This window comes from Pan troglodytes, chromosome 19 (genome assembly GCF_028858775.2).
Source record: "Pan troglodytes isolate AG18354 chromosome 19, NHGRI_mPanTro3-v2.0_pri, whole genome shotgun sequence".
NCBI classification, from domain to species: Eukaryota; Metazoa; Chordata; class Mammalia; order Primates; family Hominidae; genus Pan; species Pan troglodytes.
The window spans coordinates 93,185,815-93,204,396 of NC_072417.2; the positions used below are offsets into that span (position 1 = coordinate 93,185,815).

An 18,582-nucleotide genomic window follows, 5' to 3' on the forward strand; every position below is an offset into this window, starting at 1 on the left:
TCACTTCCTCACAGGACTGAACGGTGTGATCCTCCCACGGTGCATTTCATTGCGGCACGGGACTGGATGGCGTGATGCTCCCACGGTACATTTCACTTCCTCACAGGACTGAACGGTGTGATCCTCCCACGGTGCATTTCATCTCGGCACGGGACTGGATGGCGTGATGCTCCCACAGTGCATTACATTTTGTCATGGGACTGGACAGTGCAGTGCCTCCACAGTGCATTTGATTTCAGCACAGGACTGGACCGGGCAATACCCCCACAGTGCATTTCATTTTGTCATGGGACGGGATGGTGTGATGCTCCCCACAGTGCATTTCATTGTAAGGACATTCTCTGGAGGCTGGTGGGCAACCCAGAGCTCTAACTCAACAGTAGAGTAGGTTAGTTGCTGGCCACTTGCAGAGTCCAATTATTTAGAATGAGGTCTGGCACAAATAAGGTTATTTATTCCAAAGCTAGCTTGGGGAAGTGGCACAGGCATCTGTCTTGCATTTAGCTGTCCCACTTTGCTTTTGGAACAGAAAGTGGGCACTTCTAAAAGACAGGGGAGGAAGTGAGCAGGGGCAGGAGTGGGTTCATGCTAGCTCCAGTGCCTTATCTATCAGGTGGTCGAGCTTGTGACTGCTGGCACTTTTGTGGACAGACCATTATCTCTCCAGGCCAGCCCCTGATGGGGGAGTTCCATAGCAGGCATGCTTTGGTCTGTAAATCAACTGTTAACTCTCCAGGAGTTAGATGCACTTGCCAGGGGATCTCGAGGGACTGTCTGGTGAAGGAGGGGAGAAAAGGCTAGATTTGCATACCTAAAGGGCTAAGTAGGAAGTCAGGAACTGGGAAAAGGAGAAAAAAAGAGAGGAAAAAAATAATTAAACATCTTTTAGAAAAATAGGGCTACTCGGAAACAAAGCCAGTTATCCCAATCTGTGGTCAGCCTATCGCCCGTGGAGTCGTATCCCTTGGTGGGCTGTGTTTTCATAGCCTCTAGGTAACACAGGCACACCTCAAAATTGGGGCTTAGCCTGAGAGAGTTCTTGGCTTTGCTCAGGAAATAATTTAAGAGCAGGGCTAACCCACAGGGAGAGGCCAGAGTAGCAGTAAACAGCAGCAGGAGGAGGAGCAGCAGCAGCAGCAGGGGCAGCCACAGCTGCAACAAGGGAGCACTGGCTAGCCACAATGACACCCGGTCTTAATTATATGCTAATCAAGGGGTGGGCTATTCTGAATTTTCTAGAAAAGAAGTAGGGGAGTTCTGGAACCATATAGGGTATTGCCATGGCATTTATAGGCTGTCATAGTGCCGTAAGGAAGGTCTTCATGCTGATGAGCAGTGAGGGCAACTGGAGGTCACTTTTCTTTCCATCTGCTGGTTTCAGCTGGTTTTTTTTTTTTTTTATTTAAGCCTGCTTTTTTTTTTTTTTTTTTTGAGATAGGGTCTCGCTCCATTGCCCAGGCTGGATCGCAGTGGTACAATCATGGCCTACTGCAGCCTTGACCTCCTGGGCTCAAGCAATCCTCCTGCCTTAGTCTCCCAAGTACCTGGGCCCACAAGCACATGCCACCATGCTTGGCTAATTTTTTAATTTTTTGTAGAGACGGGGGTCTCACTATGTTGCCCAGGGTGGTCTCAAACTCCTGGCTTCAAGTGATCCTCCTTTTGCAGCCTCCCAAAATTCTGGGGTTATAGGGAAGAGCCACTGCACCCAGTTTGCATCCTGCTTTGACCAGCAGGGTCATTACCGGTGCTCAGAAAACAAATCCGGCTGATTTCCCACCTCATTGGTGCCCCAAACCATGCTTTTTGTCACCCCCTGTAGTAATAACCATTTTCTGTAAGCAACTGCCATCAGCCACCTCTAAAACTGTATCTCTTGCCTAACCATTACGCAAACCACGGTCAAGTTTTCTCACAATACAGGGCCATTTTTGGTATCTCCGAAAAGCCAAAGAAATCGGGTAATACTGTGCAAAAGAGAGCGGAGCGTTAGACCTCAGGAGACTCTCCATGTTGCGCTTGAAACTCCACAAGGAAAGCAGAAGCCCTCCAACCAACGGTGAGTGGCATCTTTTTTTTCTGAGTTCCTTAAGGGGTTTGGGTCATTAGAAATCTCTAGATCTCTTTACATGGTACTGAATATGGCAGCGGAAGCAGGAGTGGGGCGGAGTAAAAGTATACGGGAGAACAATTTTTTTTTAATGAAGTGAACAGAGGTGTCAGAGGCGTTCGAACCAGAGTGACTCCATCTTGAACAGGGTCCGGGTAAAATAAGGCTGAGGCCCACTGGGCTGCATTCCCAGGAGGTTAGACATTCTTAGTCAGAGGATGAGATAGGAGGTTGGCACAAAATATAGGTCACAAAGACCTTGCTGATGAAACAGGATGCGATGAAGAAGCCAGCCAGAACCCACCAAAACCAGGATGGCGATGGAAGTGACCTCTGCCTGTCCTCCCTGCTCATTATATGCTAATTATAATGTGTTAGCATGCAAAATGACACTCCTACCAGCGCCATGATGGTTTACAAATGCCATGGCAATGTCAGGAAGTTACCCCGTGTGGTCTAAAAAGAGAGGGAATCGGTCGGGCATGGTGGCTCACGCCTGTAATCCCAGCACTTTGGGAGGCCGAGGTGGGCGGATTACCTGAGGTCAGGAGTTTGAGCCCAGCCTGGCCAACAAGGTGAAACTCCTCTCTACTAAAAATACAAAAATTAGCCAGGCATGCTGGCGGACGCCTGTAATTCCAGCTACTCTGGAGGCTGAGGCAGGAGAATTGCTTGAGCCTGGGAGGCGGAGGTTGTAGTGAGCCAGGATCGTGCCACTGCACTCCAGCCTGGCCGACAGAGCAAGTCTCTGTCTCAAAAAAAAAAAAAAAAAAGAGAAGGAATCGGCTGGGCACAGTGGCTCATGCCTGTAATTCCAGCATTTTGGGAGGCCAAGGTGGGCGAATCACTTGAGGCCAGGAGTTCGAGACCAGCCTGGCCAACGTGGTGAAACCCCGTCTCTACCAAAAATACAAAACTTAGCCAAGCATGGTGGTGCATGCCTTTAATCCCGTCTACTCGGGAGGCTGAGGCATGAGAATTGCTTCAACCCAGGAGGCGGAGCTCGCAGTGAGCTGAGATTGTGCCACTGTACTCCAGCCTGGTTGACAGAGTGAGACTCTGTCCCCCCTGCCCCCCAAAAAATCCTTTCAAATCTCTTGTTAGCAGATTTTAGCTGGGCCAAACAGCTGATAATTCTTTTTGTATAAGTCCCAGACCCATCCCAAAGACAGCTCAAAGAAAGTGAAGTTTCACTAGCCACAAGTGGAGTCTAACTCACATTTCTGTTCAGCTGTATTCTCTAGGGTCTCAGCTTCTCAGCTGACCACCTGCACATAAGGGTCCAAAAGCCCTGTGTCCCAAAGACAGAAGGCAAGAAATCAAAAGCTGTTCATGGAAGGGATAAGGATCAATAAATGGAAGCCAGCAGGGACTGATTCCCTGATCAGGAGGCAAACCCAAGCCGCAGTGAGAATTTTAAATACCAGACTCCAAAATGGAGTAGCTTCCATTGTTAATCCCACATGGAATCCAAAGTGTGCAGTTTGGTTGTTTTGTTTGTTTGTTTTTGTTGTTGTTTTAAGTTTTTTAAGAGATAGGGTCTCACTGAGTAGCCCAGGCTGGAGTGAAGTGGTGCAATCATAGCTCACTGCAGCCTCAACCTCATGGGCTCCAGCGAAACGCCTCATCTTGTCTTTAACCTCCAAACTGGGCTTGTGCCAAGCTCGCTTTGGGAGACATTTAGTTTGTGGTTTAAACGATAATAGCCCTTCTCCAAAACTAAACTGTCATCGTAAGGCTAATGAAAGTCTACCAAGTTAGGAGGATGAGAGGAGCCTGAGTTCTGCTGATGTGTACACATAAATCTAAGATTGGCCTTTTGAGATGTCTTTTCAGGATTTTGCATTTCTTCTTCTTCGGTTTTTTTTTATTTTTATTTTATTTATTTATTTTTTTTTTTTTGAGATGGAGTTTTGCTCTTGTTGCCCAGGGTGGAGTGCAGTGGCCCGATCTCGGCTCACTGCAACCTCTGCCTCCCGGGTTCAAATGATTCTCCTGCCTCAGCCTCCAGAGTAGCTGGGATTACAGGCGTGTGCCACCACGCCCAGCTAATTTTTTATTTTTTATTTTTAGTAGAGATGGGGTTTCACCATGTTGGCCAAGATGTTTTTGATCTCCCGACCTTGTGATCTGTCTGCCTCGGCCTCCCAAAGTGCTGGGATTACAGGCTTGAGCCACTGCGCCCGGCCAGGGTTTTGCATTTCTGACAGATGATGGGTCCACCTGGACCTGCCAATGTGTCCTGTGGCCTCACCCAGAAGAAGACTGTCACCCCTGTCATTGCATCTGTAACCAACCAGCAGCACTCATTCCCGGGGCCCCCAAACTATCCTTGAAAAATCCTAGCCTCCGAATTCTGGGGAGGCTGGTTTGAGTCATCATAAAACTCCAGTCTCCTGTTCAGCCAGCTCTGCGTGAATTAAACTCTTTCTCTATTTCGATTCCCCTGTCTTGATAAATTGGCTCTATCTGGGAAGTAGGATAAATGAACCCACTGCACGGTTACAATAGCAGCATTCACGAGAGCCCGATGGCCATGAACAGACAAATGAATCAGCAACGCACGGCGTTCACACAATGGAATACGATATGGCCACATCCGGGACGAGGCACTGACACAGGCTATGACACAGAGGAGCCTCAAAACATCATGCAGAGGGGAAGACACCAATGCAAGAGGCCACATATTACACAACTCCACGTACATGAAATGTGCAGAACAGGCAAATCCAGAGATGGAAAGCAGATTGGTGGTTGCCTTTGACTGGGAGCTGCTTAACGGGTGTGTGGTTTCTTTTTGGGTGGTAAAAATGTTTTGAAACTAGATAAAGTGGTCACACAATGTTGTATATTTACTAAATGCCACTGAATTGTGTTTTTTTGTTTGTTTATTTGACGGAGTCTCACTCTGTGACCCAGGCTGGAGTACAGTGGCGTGGTCTTGGCTCACTGCAACCTCCGCATCCCAGGTTCAAGCAATTCTCCTGCCTCAGTCTCCCCAGTAGCTGGCATTACAGGCGTGCACCACCACCCCTGGCTAATTTTTTTGTATTTTTATTAGAGACGGGGTTTTGCCATGTTGCCCAGGCTGGTCTCGAGCTCCTGAGCTCAGGCAATCCTCCCAGCTCGGCCTCCCAAAGTTCTAGTTCTAAGATAACAGGTGTGAGCCACCGTGCCTGGCTTGAATTGTTCATTTTATTTTATTTTATTTTATTTTATTTATCTTTTTAAGACAGATTTTCACTCTTGTCACCCTGGCTGGAGTGCGATAGTCAGATCTTGGCTCACTACAACCTCCACCTCGAGGGTTCATGCGATTCTCCTGTCTCAGCGTCATGAGTAGCTGGGATTACAAGCACCTGCCACCAAGCCCAGCTAATTTTCATGTTTTTTTCTTTCTTTCTTTCTTTTTTTTTTTTTTTGAGACAGAGTCTAGCTCTCTCGCCCAGGCTGGAGTGCAGTGGCGCGATCTTGGCTCACTGCAAGCTCCGCCTCCCAGGTTCATGCCATTCTCCTGCCTCAGACTCCCGAGTAGCTGGGAGTATACGTGCCCGCCACCATACCCAGCTAATTTTTTGTGTTTTTAGTAGAGACGCGGTTTCACCGTGTTAGCCAGGATGGTCTCGATCTCCTGACCTCGTGATCCACCCACCTCAGCCTCCCAAAGTGCTGGGATTACAGGCGTGAGCCTCCGCGCCCAGCCTAATTTTTGTGTTTTTAGTAGAGATGGTTTCACCATGTTGGCCAGGCTGGTCTCCAACTTCTGACCTCAGGTGATCTGCCCACCTTGGCCTCCTAGAGTGCTGGGATTATAGGTGTGAACCACCGCACCTGGCCTGAATTGTTCATTTTAAAAATGGTAATTTTGGCTGGCCATTGTGGCTCACACCTGTAATCCCAGGCCAAGGTGGGTGGATCACTTGAGGTCGGGAGTTCAAGACCAAACTTGGCAACATGGCGAGACCTCCGTCTTTAGAAAAAATAAAATAAAATAATTAGTCAGGCATGGTGGCATGCACCTGTAATTCCAGTACTTTGAAAGACTGAGACAGGAGGATCGCTTGAGGCCAGGTATTTGAGACCAGCCTGGGCAATATGGCAAGACCCCATCTCTACAAAAAAAAAATTTTTTTAATTAGCTGAATGTGGTGGCACATGCCTGTAATCCCAACTACTTGGGAGGCTGAGGCAGGAGGATTACTTGAGCCTAGGAGTTTGTGGCTGAAGTGAGCTATGATCACACTACTGCAGTCCAGCCTGGGCAACAGAGCAAAACCCTGTATTTTAAAAAAATTTTTTTGTGGCCGGGCATGGTGGCTCACGCCTGTAATCCCAGCACTTTGGGAGGCCGAGGTGGGGGGATCATGAGGTCAGGAGATCGAGACCATCCTGGCTAACACGGCGAAACCCCATCTCTACTAAAAATACAAAAAATTAGCCGGGCGTGGTGGCGGGCGCCTGTAGTCCCAGCTACTCGGGAGGCTGAGGCAGGAGAATGGCGTGAACCCGGGAGGTGGAGTTTGCAGTAAGCCGAGACTGCGTCACTGCACTCCAGCCTGGGTGACAGAGCGAGACTCCGTATAAAAAAAAAAAAAAAAATTGTAAATGGTTAATTCTATGTTGTGTGAATTTCGCCTCAATATTTAAAATGAAAAAGAAAAAAGTCAATAGATGTGACTTAGCTGGGTTATATTTGAGGTGTCTAGACATCCAAGTGGAGCTGTCAGGTAGGCAGTTGTAAAACACAACAGGAGTGACCAGTTTTACCAGCTCTTATGGAAATAGCTGCTTCCTGCCATTCCCCACCCAGCCCACTGCATGCACTGTTGCGGCCCAGAGGTGGGCGTGAGGTCTCTGCTGCCACTCATCCTCATCCACAGCCAGCCACGCTGCAGAGCCACCCAGCCAGAGACGCCTACTCTGGTCTCCAGCTAGGATGTTGAGGACCTGTTTCGAATGTCTTGGAAGAAGTCCTGGAATCCTCCCAGCCCCCAGGTACAAGAGTGAACACGCATACGCTCCCTGTTTATACACCCTGACCCTTTATTTACCTCCACCCGTGGCAGGGGAGTCAGGTAGAGGCCCCCTTCCTCGATCAACCTAAACTCCTGATCTTGGGGTTTTCTTGTGAGGGTCTGATTTTTATTCTTCTAGGGCCTCACACCTCCATCTTCATCTGGTGCCAACATCATGATTTCAAGGCAAAGCTTTTCCCCAACTCCCTACATTCTATGGATGAATAAAGTGCCCAGAGGAGGCCAGACGTGGTGGCTCATGCCTGTAATCCCAGCACTTTGGGAATCCAAGGTGGGCAGATCACTTGGGATCAGGAGTTCAAGACCAGCCTGGCCACCATGGTGAAACCCCGTCTCTACTAAAAATACAAAAATTAGCTGGGCATGGTGGCACATAGCTGTAATCCAAGCTACACGGGAGGCTGAGGCAGGAGAATCACTTGAACCTGGCAGGTGGAGGCTGCAGTGAGCTGAGGTGAAGCCACTGCACTCCAGCCTGGGTGACAGAGTGAGACTTGTCTCAAAAAAAAAAAAAAAAGTGCCCAGAGGAGCTCTTCAGCTGGCCCAAGTCTGGCACATGTCCGTTTCTTCACTGATCACTGCCACAGGGCACAGAGCCCCTGGGTGGTGCCGTCCTGGTGCCTGCTGGCCCCTGTCCCCCAGGTCCCCCTTCTGAGTTTTTCCAGGGATACCCTAACCTAACCTGGCTGGATTACTAGAGGTGCTCCTTTATTGGCTCTGGACATGTGTATGCAGCTGCAATTCTGTGTGATACAGATGACCTGCCAGTGGGGCCCTCCTGAAGATGCCATAGTGATTAAGATATGTTTTGTTTTGTTTTGCTTGAGACAGGGTCTCCTTCTATTGCCCAGGCTGGAGTGCAGTGGTGCAACCACGGCTCCCTGCAGCGTCTACCTCCTGGGCTGAAGTGATCCTCCCACCTCAGCCTCTGGAGTAGCTGGGACCACAGGCATGTTGCACCACACCCGGCTTTTTTTTTAAATTATTTTTTGTAGAGACAGGGTCTTCCTGTGTAGCCCAGGCTGGTCTCGAACTCTTGGCCTCAAGCAATCCTCCCTCCTCAGCCTCTCAATGCACTGGGGTTACAGGCGTGAGCCACTGCACCTAGCCTAAGATATGGTTTTTGACCTCAGAAAACACAGGGTCCTTCAGGGTTGTGGCTTCCTTGACTGTTTCTTTTTATTTTATTTTATTTTAGGTTCCGGGATACATGTGCAGAATGTGCAGGTTTGTTACATAAGTAGACATGTGCCATGGTGGTTTGCTACACCTGTCAACCCATCTCCTAGGTTTTAAGCCCCACGTGCATTAGCTATTTGTCCTGATGCTCCGCCTCCACTCCCCCTACCATAGGCCCCAGTGTGTGTTGTTCCCCTCCCTGTGTCCATGTGTTCTCACTGTTCAGCTCCCACTTATGAGTGAGAACATGCAGTGTTTGGGTTTCCGTTCCCATGTGAGTTTGCTGAGAATGATGGCTTCCAGCTTCATCCATGTCTCTGCAAAGGCCCTTCATTCCTTTCTATGGCTGCACCTTGACTATTTCTATGGCTATTTCTGTTCTTAGGGAGGCTCCTCCCATCTCCAGTGCATTCTTCTGCTCCCCTCTTTTACTGGGAATGGTGGCATTTCTTTGCGTTTTCTGTAACTAGAATTCTCTGTGTGGCTGGCACAGTGTGATGAGCTGGCAAGCTTTCCCACTGTGGGGGAGGGCTTATCATGAGGTCTGCTGGAGGAAACTATGAGAGCTGAGCCTTAGGGGCTTAAATGAACTGCCCGAGGGGAAGCTGACACCCAGTGGGGCTGTAACCCTGGTTGGAGAGTTCATGTCTGCACCTGGCCTCGGCCTGTGTTCTCACTTGCTCTGCCCAACTGGCTGTGCCTTCAGCCGGCTCATCACCAGGAGATTTGGGTTGGAGCTACTGCTCAGCCACCACGAGCTACATGACCTTGAAGGCCGATCTTTGACTGTCCGCAGGATAATCCTGAAGGTTCTCAGGCCATGGAGCTGTGAATTTCCCTTCTTTCAGTGTCTGCATCATTGGGAACCAAGCCCCTAACCAATGTTTATTCATTCACTCAACCAATATTTGTGGAATATCACAGCCCTAGGGGTGGGGACACAGCAGGGAACAAGAAAGACAAGAATTATTGTCCTCAGTAGGTTACTGTGGAGTGGGGAGGCTGGCAGGAAGCCACGTAACTAGAATACACATTAGGTCAAGGCAGTATTCCCACAGAGAAGATGGAACAGGGAAGGGGAGTGAAGGCCAGGATGGGAGGTCTACGGACTTAAGTAGGATGATCTGGGAAGTAGCATTTGAGTAGAGTCTGGAAGGAGGGATGGGAAAGAGTGTTCCAGGCAGTGGGAACAGCAGGTGCAAAGGCCCTGGGGCAGAAGTGTGCCTGGACTGTCAAGACTGTCGGGCTGTGTGTCTGGAGCAGGTAAAAGAGAGATAAGGTCAGCAAGGACCTGATAAGCAGAGCCTCATGGTCACGCTGAGGACTCCAGGAGCTGTACACCGAAGGGAATGACAGGAGCTGACTCATGCTCTAGCAGGACTTCTCTGCCTGCTGTGTTGAGCGCTGGTGATGGGGGCGTGGGAAGAAGTTAGGAGCCATTGCAGAGGTCCCGGTGGGCCATGATCAGGGCACCACAGTGCAGGTGGTGAGAATGGATCGGATTCTAGACATATCTCAACGTGGAGGACCAAGACTTTCATCTAAATCTAAACAATAGTTATGAAATGTTAACTTGAGATGGATCTATTGGAATTATTCAGATACTTCCAATAATGGATCGTGAGAACCAAGAAAGGCCCTAGAATTTATCCTGATCTTCGTAGGATTTTCCCAAGGGTAGAAATGATGATGAACTGGGTGACCGTTCACAAAGGAGAGAGGATTCCCAGCCCCCAACCCTGAAGCCTTCCCCTCAATCACCCTCAATCACCATCTTCTATGGGTCGACCAGATGCACGGACTGTTCTCCGCCATCCCTGTGGTTCTTACGGCAATGTCCAGCTGTGGGACTGTACTGGTGCTTCGATGGCTCATAGAAGCCCCATATAAGGCACTGCTCCTGTGGGATGTGCCTGTCAAACCTGCTTGTCCACTGCCGTTCAGTTCAGCCAGAGATTGGGCCACATTCAGTCCTCGCTTCCCTGGGAGGGGGAAGGTAAGTGCGCGCAGTCCATCCGGCGAAGAGCAGGTCAGCCTACGGAGGGCTCAGCCTACGGAGGGGCTCAGCCGACACAGGTCTGATGGGGCCCGAGAGTGGTCCCAGGGGAGTGGGAGGGGCCGGCATCTTCCTCATCAGGAGTGGAGGAGCTGCCTTGTATGTGGACTAGAGAGCAGAAAACGGCTTGTCTGTGTTGCTGGGTCAATCACTGGAACATTCTCTGAATGCTGAGTTCTGCCTTCAAACAGCACGGGTCATGCTAGATGAAAGGGATCTCTGTTTTATACTCTCATCTCTTCGCTATTGCCGCGGGATGAAAGACAGCAGAAGGAAGGTGTCTAAGTTCAGAACAAAGTGAGCAAGACCAGCTGCCTGCTGTTGGTAGCAGGGGCACAGCCAGCCTGTCATGGCACTGGGGGGCCGGGGTGAGCTGTGCCCCCTCCTCCTGGGCTTGTCACCCTCTGCCCCCCATGGGGTATGTACGTGTGTGTGTGTGCGTGTGCGTGTGTGTACATGCCTTCTACCCTACTTCACTGGCAAGGGAAGAGACTGACACTTGGGTTAGGAGAAGGATGTTGACCTGGGAGGGGTCAAATAAGGAGAACCCACATCTTAGATGCTCAGGATTTTATGATCTTAGGCTCTTCTAGAATTGCTGTACAGTTAGATTCAGAGTTTGGAATTAGGGATCTCTGGGCCCTCACCTCCCCTCCCCTCCCCTCCCCTCCTCTCCCCTCCTCTCCCCTCCTCTCCCCTCTCCTCCTCTCTCCTCCTCTCCACTCCCCTCCTCTCCCCTCTCCTCCCCTCCCCTCTTCTCTCCTTTTTCAGAAGTCTCCCTCTGTAGCCCAGGCTAGAGTTGCAGTGGCACAATCTCGGCTCACTGCAACTTCTGCCTCCTGGGTTCAGGTGATTCTCCTGCCTCAGTCTCCCAAGTAGCTGGGACTATAGGTGCACGCCACCACACCTGGTTAATTTTTTTATTTTTAGTAGAGACAGGGTTTTGTCACGTTGGCTAGGCTGGTCTCAAACTCCTGACTTCAGGTAATCCGCCCATCTTGGTCTCCCAAAGTGCTGGGATTACGGGCGTGAGCCACGGCTCCTGGCACCTTCCCATTCACCTTCCCCTTCCCCTCCCCTCCCTCCCTCCCTCCCTCCCTTCCTTCCTTCCTTCCTTCTCTCTCTCCTTCCCTTCCTTCCTCTCTCTTTCTTTCTTTTCTTCTTTTCCTTCTTTCTCTCTCTCTCTCTCTCTTTCTTTCTTTTTCTTTCTTTTCCTTTTTTTGAGCCAGGGTCTTGCTCTGTCACCCAGGCTGGAGGGCAGTGGCACAATCATAGCTCACTGTAGCCTTGAACTCTTGAGCTCATGCAATCCTCCTGCCTTGGCCTCCAAAGTGCTGGGATTACAGGCCTGAGCCACTGTGCCCAGCCCTAAGATGTTTTGTTTTGTTTTGTTTTGCTTTGTTTTACTGTTAGGACTAACCCTTATTTACACTGGGACAAGTTACAGAGAAACTCCTGCAATTGTTAACTGCCATTGGAGTCTACTGTAAGTTGCTTCATGGCAACTGCAGAAGGGACTAGTGACTTCTATTTAGCTCCACCCGCTGATGCTTGAAGTTCAGTGAGGCTCTGGGGGCTCCAGAAGCCTGAGGGGCAGCTGGCTGGGGCAGTTGGCTGGGGTCTGGAGAGTTCTGCAGAGCCCCTGTCTTCAGCTGCTGGTGAGGCAGCTTTGGCTTGAGCTGCCCTGGCTTTCTGAGTTCAGTCTGATGGGAGGGCACAGTCAGCACCCTCAGACCCTCCTCAGGAGTCCTGTGAGGCTCGGGCAAGTCAGGGGCAGAGGGACAATCCAACTAGAGGACCCTCCCAGACCCGGTCGTTGCCACCTGGACCCAGCCCCGGGAAGGCACCCGAGAAACCTGTAGTCCTGGGCTGACCACCAGTCCTGGTCCTCAGGGTATCCGCAGAGACCTGGCTGTCCAGAACTCCCACGGTTTCAGCTGCAAGCTGGAGATGTGGCCCCTTGGCAACTCGATGTAGTAAAATACTGGAGAGCGTGCCAGAGTGTCATTTGCCAGAAACAAACATTATACTGTGGTAAGCCCTAGTTTTTCAGTCATTGGCTCTTTGGCACCAACTTAATCACAGGGCCATTGGCCCCAAAGAAAGGCCTTGTAGGCGACTGTTTAGGGACACCTGTATTTTCCATCTGCCTTGGAACCTCTAGGCTCAGGCCGAATGCCTATTGAAGTAGATGTTTCGTAAGAGATTTGGGGGCAAATACCGGGATTTTAGAAAGATGCTGCACTCTCCTTCACTAAGTAGAAAGCTGAGAAATCCTGCCCTGAGGGGAAGAAACAGTTGTCTTCCTGACTGATGCATCCTAGACCAGCCAAGACTTCCTCCCGCTTTCCTTCTTCTAGAACTTTCCCCACTTCAGCCAGTATGTCATCCCCTGGGCTCCCACCCTCTCCATGTGCCGCGTTCATGGGGGCTGAGGGGAGCAGGAGAGGAGACGTTTCTGCTGGTGTCCCCGCGTAGCTGGAGGAGCTCGACTCGGCGTGCCTTCACCTCCCCTTCCCATGATGCCCCCTAAACCCAGTCTGTATTGAGAGAGAAAGGTGGCACCGTTGATCATTACTCCAGGACAAGAGTCATAAAAGGACTGTGCCAGACAACCTAGGACCCCAGTGTTCCGTGGTGAACACTTCTAGGATGAGGCCCATCTCCTTCTCTGTTTCATCAATTGGATTAATTTTATTGTTTTCTAAAATAATGACTTTATGGTTTTTATTGAACCCATACTTGCTTATTCTAAACAGATTTCTTTTTTTTTTTTTTTTTTTTTTTTTTTTTTGAGGTAGAGTTTCACTCTGGCTCCTAGGCTGGAAAGCAGTGGCACCATCTCAGCTCTCTGCAACCTCCACTTCCCAGGTTCAAGCGATTCTCCTGCCTCAGCCTCCCGAGTAGCTGGGACTACAGGCGAGCACCACCACAGCCGGCTAATTTTTCTATTTCTAGTAGAAATGGGGTTTCACCATGTTGGCAGGCTGGTCTCGAACTCTGACCTCAAGTGATCTGCCTGCCTCAGCCTCTGAAAGTGCTGGATTGCAGGCGTGAGCCACCGCACCAGGCCTAAACAGATTTCTTTACAATCTACCACCATGAACAGCAAGCATTAGCATTGGTGAGGAGTGTTCCAGAATCCCTCTGCTCTCTGCCTCTCCATTTCTCTCCCCCTCTCTTTCTCTCTCATGCACACACACTCACACACACACACACACACACACACACGGAATGACAGGACAGACTGATCGGCAGATTGGATGAATGGATGGATGGGCACAGAGATTGAGGGACTCCCAGAGATAAACTAACACCATTATATAAAAATGGGATCGTATTCTACGTGATTGAAATGTAAACTTTTAATTTTACTTAAATTTTAGTTCAGCTCAGATGTTGCTGGCAAAAGTTTTTTTTTATTATTTTTATTTTTTATGTACTGCTCCTTGAGGAACTGGGCTAACTCATAGGCAGTGCATCCAGATTCGGCATTTTTTTTTTTTTTAGACACAGTCTCGCACTGTCACCCTGGCTGGAGTGCAATGGCACAATCTCGGCTCACTGCAACCTCTGCCTCCCAGGTTCAAGTGATTCTCCTGCCTCAGCTTCCCAAGTAGCTGGGATTACAGGCACACACCACCACACCTGGCTAATTTTTTGTATTTTAGTACAGATGGGGTTTCACTATGTTGGCCAGACTGGTCTCGAACTCCTGACCTTGTGATCTGCCCACCTCGGCCTCCCAAAGTGCTGGGATTACAGGCGTGAGCCATCGCGCCCAGCCAAAAAATATTTTTTAATTGTTAAAAATAATAATGGAATGCCAAATGTAGTAGAACAGTTTCACAATGACAAGAACTATTAGTTCTTAAAAAATCCCCAAGATTCAGATAAGAGATTACAAAAACCTTGATAAATTAGTGACATTGTGTAAAATCAACAGTGCTGGGTTTGCTGGCTCAGACCTGTAATCATTGCATTTAGGGAGGCAGAGGCGGGAGGAGTGCTTGAGCCCAGGAGTTTGAGAGCCTGGCCAACATAGCAAGACCCCATTCTCTACAAAACGGAAAATAAAATAAAATAAAATCAGCATTTTGTTTTATTTTATTTATTTATTTGAGATGGAGTCTCGGTCTGTCTCCCTGGCTGGAGTGCAGTGGCGTGATCTCAGCTCACTGCAGCCTCTGCCTCCCGGGTTCAATCGATTCTCCTGCCTCAGCCTCCCAAGTAGTTGGGATTACAGGTATGTACCACCACACCCAGCTAATATTTGCATTTTTAGTAGAGACAGGGTTTTGCCATGTTGGCCAGACTGGTCTCGAACTCCTGACCTCAGGCGACCTGCCCATCTCTGCCTCCCAAAGTGCTGGGATTACAGGCATGAGCCACGTCGCCTGGACTTCCTTTATTTTAGATAGCACAGGGTCATGGAAGATAAAGTGATGCCTTCCTTCCCCTACCCCCTACCCCGATTTCTACTGCTTGCATTATTTCTTAGGGTAAAGAATCTTCTTAGGTGGCTGGAAGACTCTATTCCCACCGTAGTTTAGTCCTGGATGTGTGATTAAAGAAATCCAGTGGTTGCCCTGCGCTGAGAAGGACAGCCGGGCCTGGGTTCTCTCCTGGCTCAGTATAGCCCCCTCCCCACTCCTGCTGAGGACTCCCAGGGAAGCTGGAGGCAGCTCTGGGGCGTTTTCTCTGTCTTCCCTAGACTTTTCTTCAGCTGCCCAAACAGTAGAGGGATGCTGAAGCCCTCTCTTCCCGCAGTCTGTCCCTAAGGGTTGCGCTGGCACCTGCGCCCCCAGTGCCCCTTGGCAGCACTCCTTTGGTTTCAGGGCTTGTCTGCCATTTTTCTTTTTTTTTCTTTCTTTTTTTTTTTTAAGACAGGGTCTCAGTCTGTCATCCAGGCTGGAGTGCAGTGATGCAATCTCATTTCACTGCAACCTCTGCCTCCCGGGCTTAAGTGATCCTGCCACCTCAGCCTCCCAAGTAGCTTGGGAACCACAGGCTCACGCTACCATGCCCGGCTAATTTTTGTATTTTTTGTAGAGACAGGGTTTCGCCATGTCACCCAGGCTGGTCTCAAACTCCTGGGCTCAAGCGATCTGCCTGCCTCAGCCTCCCAAAGTTCTGGGATTGCAGGTGTGAGCCACCATGCCCGGCCTGCTATTTTTCAGTTTGTGGCAGAAAAGTTGTTTTCCTTTCCTCATTTTGTGGTTGCTGCTTTATTCACTTATTTATTTTTTTAACTTTTTAAAAAGCAACATTTGGTTCATTTCACCAGGAGCTGGGGAGGGAGGTACAGGAGGCTGCCCTGATCCTTTGTTGGGTTTGACCTGGAGACTTCGGGCTTGACGTGACAGAGCGACTGCGCCCACTGGTTGTCCTCTAAGAAGGCATGAGGGGAACCCCAGACGCCTCTGCAGGAGCCAGAGACATTCCTAGGGGGTCACAGGGTCAGCTGAGGTGAACAGGGATTCTGGAATGAGGAAGCCAAGGGGATGGAAGGGAGGAGGCTGGCAGGGAAACGCCCAGAGCACGTGCTCCTGCCCGACACCTCCTGGCAGAGAACAGGAGCTGGCAAGAGAGGAAGCCCGCTTGTGGTGGGGGCACTGAAAGGCAGGGCCTGGCTGGGATGGGGGCCCAGCCTAGGCTGAAAACGAAGAGAAAGGAAAGAGGGTGCCGGTGTCCCACGCACTGTGGACCCCGAGCACTGGCCCTGGGGTGGCAGGGGCAGAACTGGGCACTGCAGGGACCTCCTCAGCCCACCCTCCTCCTGCTTCCTGGCAGGGATGAGAGAGGGAAGCAGGAGGCAGGGTGGGATTGCCAGCTGCTCTCGGATCGTTTTTTTTTTTTTTTTTTTTTTTTAGAGACGGGATCGTGCTATGTTGCTAGGCTAGTCTTGAACTCCTGGGCTCAAGTGATCCTCCTGCCTCTGCCTTCCAAATTACAGGCATGAGCCACTGCACCAAGCCTGGATCTTTTTTTTTTGTTAAACAACTTTGTTGAGATATAACTCACAGCCAGACACAGTGGCTCACACGTATAATCCTAGCACTTTCGGAGGCTGAGGTGGGAGGATCACTTGAGCCTAGGAGTTTGAGACCAGCCCAGGCAACATAGTGAGACCCCCATCTCTACAAAAAACAACAACAACAACAACAATGAGCCTGGCATGGCGGCACATATCTGTATTCCCAGATACTCCGGAGGCTAAGGTAGAGGATCACTTAAGCCCAGAAGACGGATGCTGCCGTGAGCTGAGATTGCACCATTGCACTCCAGCCTGAGCAACAGAGCAAGACCTTGTCTCAAAAAAAAAAAAAAAAGGAAGAGCTATAACCCATACGGCACACAATTCACCCGTTTAAGATGCTTCTAGTGTATTCACAGATGTGTGCAATCGCCGCCACAGTTAACTTTAGGACATTCCATCATCTGTAAAGGAAACATCCCCTACCTTTAGCTACCACCCTGATAGACAGGGGGCCTGAAGACCCCTCAGTGATGCAGGGCAGGGCTGGAGTGGGGGCCCTGGGCTGACTTTATTGCTCTGCTATTGCTGCCTTGAAATTCTGAATACGTTTTTAAAACAAACGCACCATCCTTTCATTTTGCCCTGAGCTCCACAGACGATATAGCTGGTCCTGAAGTGGGGCAGAGGATCATTCTGACTTGGAGTCAGACGCTAGCGATGCAGGCTTCTACTGGGTGGAGGCCCAGGAGCTCAGGAGCCTTCTGTGGGAGTGTGCCCATTGGCAGCGCATCCCTGGAGATGGACGGACAATTTCCACATCGCCTTTGCCCCTGTGCACGCTCCCTCTGGCTGCCGTCATAAATGACCACAAACTGGGTGGCTTAAAACAACAGAAATGTATTTGCTCATGGTTCTGGAGGCCAGAAGTCCACACTCCAGGGGTCAGCAGGGCCGCACCCTCATGAAGGCTCCAGGGAGGGTCTGCTTCATGCCTTCTCTTGAGTTTCTAGTGTTGCCACCGACCCTTGGCGTGTCACTCCAGTCTCGGCCTCTGCCAACATGGGGTGATCATGGGGTGTCTAGGTCTAGGGCCCTTCTCCTCTTCTTCTTCTTCTTCTTCTTTCTTGTTTTTTTAAGACAGGGTCTTGCTCTGTCATCCAGGCTGGAGTGGAGTGGCACTATCTCAGCTCTGCAACCTACACCTCCCAGGCTCAAGCGATCCTCCCACCTCAGCCTCCTGAGTAGCTGCGACTACAGGTGTGCACCACAACACCTGGCTAATTAAAAAAAAATTTTTTTGGGCCAGGTGCAGTTGTTCACGCCTGTAATCCCAGTGATTTGGGAGGCCGAGGCAGGCGAACCACTTGAGGTCAGGAGATCGAGACCAGCCTGGCCAACATGGTGAAACCTTGTCTCTACTAAAAATAAAGAATTAGCTGGGCATTGTGGCATGCACCTGTGATCCCAGATACTCAGAAGGCTGAGGCAGGAGAATTGCTTGAACCCGGGAGACAAAGGTTGCAGTGAGCCAAGATTGTGCCATTGCACTGCAGCCTGGGAGACAAGAGCAAGACTCTGTCTCAAAAAAAAAAAATTTTTTTTTAGCAGATTTTAGCAGAGACAAGGTCTCACTGTGTTGCCCAGGCTGGTCTCAAACTCCTGAGCTCAAGCAATCTGCCCGCCTTGGCCTTTCAAAGTGTGGGATTACAGGCCTGAGCCACTGCACCCAGCCCTTCTCCTCTTGTTATAAGGGCACCCATCCCTGGACTAGGGCCCACCCTAATGACCTCAACTTGATTACGCTGGCAGAGACTTATTCCCAAATGAGGTCCTATTTACAGGTACTGGGGGTCAAGGCTTCAGCATTCTTTAGCGGGGGGCCACAATCAGTGACACCCTGACTCGCAAGCCTCAATCACCTGTTCCAGTGAGAAACAGGACTGAGATCAGAAGGAATGAGGCAGAGCTCCCCTCGGCTGGTTCTCCTCTCCTCCTCACCTGCCCACCCGGGCCTCTGCGCCCGTCACTGTCCTCTCCAGCTGTTCTTCCTTCGGGGCAAGGAGACTCAGCAGAAGGGTACGAGTGGCCTGGCCCTGTGGGGAGCCGCAGACAGGCCTGTGGGTGCTTTGGATAACTACTGCGCCTGTCAACTCTCCTTGGTAGTCTAGGGTTCAAAGCCCAGGTCCATTCTAGAAGTCTGCTTCCAAGCGCTAAGGAAGCT

At 50.2% G+C, this 18,582-nt stretch overlaps 1 long non-coding RNA gene across 1 annotated transcript; it reads left to right on the forward strand.

The window, feature by feature from the left end:
- The first annotated feature begins 1,274 nt into the window (after positions 1 to 1,274).
- LOC129137552 (uncharacterized) lies at positions 1,275 to 13,285 on the forward strand. Its single transcript, XR_008540206.2, has 4 exons — positions 1,275 to 2,059; positions 6,921 to 7,105; positions 8,345 to 8,373; positions 13,183 to 13,285. It is a non-coding gene; the product is annotated as an uncharacterized LOC129137552 (long non-coding RNA).
- Positions 13,286 to 18,582: the final 5,297 nt, after the last annotated feature.